We start from the raw sequence: 5,000 nt of genomic DNA, 5'->3' as shown, positions 1-5,000 counted from the left end.
GTCGATAGCGCGGCGCTGAAGGACATCATCCAGGAGATCATCGGGGAGAGTGGATCGGTAACCGTCAGAACAGAGATGGCTGAGGTCGTCCTGACTGGAATCGACAACATGATCGACGAGGAGGCGATCAAAAGGCGCTCATGACCACTCTTGGAAAGCAGTCATTGGTGGCCACCGTGAACCTTTGGGAGCGCCGAGACATGACGAAGCGGGCTCGCGTGCGCCTCCCACGAGCAGAAGCGGAACTCGTCAAAGATCGTCGACTGGAGCTGGGCTACACGTATTGTTCGGTACATGAAGCCCCAAAAGTATCGGGTCAGCTGACTCGCTGCTTCCGGTGTCTGGAGCGGGGACACATCGCCGCGACGTGCACGGGTGAGGATCGGTCCAAGCGTTGTCTACGGTGTGGTGACCAAACTCACAAGGCGTCGGGTTGCACCAACGAGATCAAGTGCATGCTGTGTGGCGGTGCCCACCGTATTGGTGCCGCAGCCTGCGGTGGACAACCCTCGAACTGAAATGGAAGTGCTACAGATCAACGTCAATCGCAGTAGGAGCGCGCAAGACCTGGCGCTCAACACGATGCGGATGGAGCGGGTGGATGTCTGTCTGATGGTGGAGCTGCACAGTGTCCCCAGGAACAATGGGAACTGGGTGGCCGACAGGGACGGGAAGGTGGCCATCATAGCCAGCAGCGAAACGTACCCGGTTCAGCAAGTGGTCTCTGTGACGCAGTCTGGGATCGCGGCTGCCCGGATAAATGGTGTGCTCTTCATATGTTGCTACGTGTCGCCCTCAGCGGGCGTCTCTGAGTTCGAGGAGGTAATGCAGCGCATCGATGTGCTGGCGAGAGGTCACCCGCGCGTCGTCTTTGCGGGGGATCTCAATGCGTGGCACACTGTTTGGGGAAGTGGCCGCATCAACGCAAAGGGAGAGGCTGCGGTCCAGCTTGTCGACAGCTTGGGGCTGGAGGTGTTAAACACCGGCACCGCCCCAACCTTCCTAGGCAACGGAGGTGGCTCGCCCGAGCGTGGTGGACGTTGCCTTCGCCAGCCGCAGCATCGCCGGAGTTAACACCATTCCGGAGCATCGGTGGAGGATTATGAGCAGATACTCGTACAGTGACCACGTGTACATTCGGTTTGCTGTGGGGAGCTGTTCCAGCGGTCAGCGGCAGATAGTCGTCGACAGGAGGGTCCTTCCACGCGAGAAAGCGGCACGAGATGGCGTAGCCGTCAGTTCGATGCCGAGCTTTTCGGTGTAGCGCTCGACGTAGCTTCGTTCGCAGAGCGGGTTACAAATGCCGAAAGCCTGGAGAAAGTCATGACGGAAGCTTGTGACGCAGCCATGGCGCGAGTGTTCCCTTCACAAGGTCACTCGGGACGACCTGCGTATTGGTGGACGCCAGCAATCGAGGTCCTGTGTGAGAACTGCCGCCTCGCTAAGGAACGCCTTGAAACTGCCATCGACGAGGAAGAGCAAATCGCCGCAGCCAGCGACCTTCTCCAGGTGCGTACCGCCCTGGATTCAGCCATCACCACCAGCAAGAAGGAGCACTTCGATGAAATGCTGCGGGGCCTCGCGGAAGACGAGACGGGACAATGGTACCGCAACGTACTAAGCCGCCTTCGTGGAAGCTGGACGGCGAGAGAGCGCGATTCATCGGTGCTAGAGGGTATCGTTTCCACTCTGTTCCCCAGCATCCTCCGGTTGACTGGCCAGCGTCACCAGGCCAAGTCCTGGAGAGGGGAGAGGAGGAACCAGTTCGGGACGTTAATGAACAGGAGCTGTTGGACATCGCGAGCTCGCTGAATCCGAGGAAGGCTCCAGGACTGGATGGTGTGCCAAACGCTGCTTTGACGGCCGCCATCCGGAAGCATACGGACATCTTCAAGAAGTTGTTCCAGGAATGCTTGGACAACGAGCGGTTCCCGGATGAGTGGAAGAAGCAGAAACTGGCCCTGATCCCCAAGCCGGGCAAGCCACCGGGGCTCGCTTCATCCTTCCGCCCGATTCTGCTGCTGAACAACCCGGGCAAAGCGTACGAGCGGTTGCTGCTGTCGCGAATAAATGATGTCATCGAGGCTCCTGAATCACCGAGGTTGGCAGAAAACCAGTACGGGTTCAGGAGGGGCCGTTCGACAGTGCAGGCGATTCAGCTGGTGGTGGATGCAGGCCGTCACGCGATGTCATTTGGCCGCACCAACAACAGGGACAAACGCTGCCTTCTAGTAGTGGCGCTGGATGTGCGTAATGCATTTAACACTGCCAGCTGGCAGTGCATCGCTACGGCGCTGGAGGACAAAGGCGTGCCGAGGCAGCTCCGCAACATCCTGAGAGACTACTTCGAAAACAGGGAGCTCGTCTATGACACCGCAGACGGGCCCGTTACACGCCGAGTGACTGCAGGTGTTCCACAGGGGTCCATTCTGGGCCCGACCCTGTGGAACATCATGTACGACGGCGTGTTGCGGGTCGAGCTTCCTGAAGGGGCTAGCGTCATCGGCTATGCGGATGACATAGTGGTCATGGCACGGGGTTGCACACCAGAGGAGGCGGCATCGGTGGCTGAACAGGCAGTGGACGCGATTGCGGCTTGGATGGAGGACCATCACCTGCAGCTCGCTCCGGAGAAGACGGAAGGAGTAATGATCTCCAGTCTGCGAAGAGGTCAACTGAGGGTGCCGTTCCGCGTCGGGGACACCATCATACACAGCAAACAGTCGATCCGGTATCTGGGGGTCCAGATCCATGACCACCTGTCGTGGAAGCCGCACGTGGAGCTGTCGACGGCTAAAGCCCTCCGCGTGGTAGGTGTGGTCACCGCAGTAATGAGGAACCACAGTGGGCCCCAGGTGGCCAAGCGTCGGCTGTTGGCGGCAGTGGCGGAGTCGATCATCCGGTATGCTGCCCCGTGTGGTCCGAGGCGACGGATCTGCAGTGGTGCCAGAGGAAGCTGGCCCAGGTGCAGCAGCCCCTGGCTCGCGGTGTCACCAGCTCGTTCGTGTCGGTGGCATATGAGACCGGAGTTGCACTGGCAGGCCTTGTGCCGTTCAGGCTGCTGGTACGGGAGGACGCAAGGTGCCATCGGAGGCTCCTAGCTGCCCCGGGCGCCAGCCGCAAGGACATCCGGCTGGAAGAGAGGCAGGGGACTCTCCAGGAGTGGCAGCGAGCGTGGGATGCGGCGGCCGCAGCTCCAACGGCCAGTCGGTATGCGGTCTGGGCCCACCGAATGATCCCGGACCTGCACTTGTGGATGAGTAGGCGACATGGAGAGGTTGATTTCCACCTCTCACAGGTATTAACCGGACACGGATATTTCCGGGAATACCTCCATGTCTGCGGTTTTGCCCCATCGGCGGAATGTCCACGGTGCCCGGGGTCGGTTGAATCGGTGGCGCACGTGCTGTTCCAGTGCGAGGTCTTCCACGAGATCCGGGTGGAGCTGTTGGGCTACGGCACCAGCGACCCAGTGAACGAGGACAATCTCGGCATGAAGCTGCTGGAGAGCCCCGAGCGGTGGAACAGCATCCAGGAAGCTGCACGCAAAATCACGAAGGTGTTGCAACAGCTTTGGCGTGAGGACGAGCTGCAGCTCAACCTCCAGGCACACCTTGCAGCACTACCGACGAGACCAGCAGCGGTAGACGCCAGTCCGCTGGATGGAGAGCAGGTGTCGGTTGATGGGGTGGCTGAACTCTTTCGTTCCAACCGAGGTCGAGCCAGACGGACCAGAAGAGGTCGCCGGAGGGCGGAGGAACGGGCGGAAGTGCGCCTTGCATCCGCAATGGCAGCAGCCGAACGAGAACGTGAGGACTCCATCCTGATGGCAGCGGTGCGGGCGGAGGAAGCAGGAGAAGCACCACCACCCATCCCCATGGGAAGACGCGGACTGCCTCCATCTCCGAGGATGGTAAGAGCGCGGCACGAACGGAGACTGTATCTCCAACGTCTCTACCGTCAACGCGCCAGGGAAGGGACTCTACCACCAGTCCCACACGGTAGAAACCGGAGGAGCAGGTCGGCCCCTTCGGAAGCCGATACCATCCGACGGCGGATGAGAAGGCGTGAAATGGAGCGGCTACGCCGAGTAGCGCGAAGGGTGCCGTCCAATCAGGGAGTACGTGAGGCGCTATCCGCCGACGGCCTGGCAGCCATCACTGAAGCAACAACCTCCGGCCGTTAGAAGGAGGATGATGGGGTAGGAAGTGCATGGGACAGCAAAAAGGGTACGGCGCAGAAGAAAAATAAACAAAAATGCGTTGGGGTATTAATTCCGTAAGGGAAAAAAAGGAACGAAATAAATAAATACCAATAAAGGTGACATCCTTCCATAGCCCAAGAGTCCAGGAGCAGGAGTGGGGATTTAACGTTAAGTTTGAATTTAGACTTTTTAGTGGTGCACTTATTCGAACTTATTGAGGTAAGACAGATTGATAGCTCTTTCTCAAACTTAAGGGTAGTGGTGCATGGCCGTTCTTAGTTCGTGGAATGAGTGGTGGTGTCTTAGAACCGAAGTTAACAGAACGATGAGTGGCGCTGACGTTGAGTGGTGTGTCCACGCGTGCTAGTGGCTAGCGGTGTTCTGGGCCTTGGCGCCCCCATTTGAACGGGAAATCACCCAAATGCTCATTGAGTAGGAGCGTGGACTGCTGTTCCCCATGAACCTGGAATTTCTAGTAAGCATATTAGCTAGCCTGATGCGTATTTTGGACCCGTCGCCACTACCGATGGATTATTTAGTAAGTCTGGAGTCACCTTCCGCGATTCCTTCGTGAGTTGCAGTTGGCACGGCCGAAGTTGACCGAACTTGATGATTTAAGTGAGCCAAGGTTTCCAACCTGCCGAAGGATCATTAACGTGAGGTTGAAGAGGCACGGCCGGATTGTTATGTTGGAGGTCAAGTCGTGCAACAACTTTTAACGCGGTAACTTGTACTCGGCGCAGGTTACGGCAAAACCTCAGTCTTGATATGTAGGGGAGGAGTTCCTTGGGAGATC

The sequence above is a fragment of the Anopheles arabiensis genome (assembly GCF_016920715.1).
Source record: "Anopheles arabiensis isolate DONGOLA chromosome X unlocalized genomic scaffold, AaraD3 X_pericentromeric_contig0004, whole genome shotgun sequence".
Classification (NCBI taxonomy): domain Eukaryota; kingdom Metazoa; phylum Arthropoda; class Insecta; order Diptera; family Culicidae; genus Anopheles; species Anopheles arabiensis.
This window is presented reverse-complemented; position numbering follows the sequence as displayed.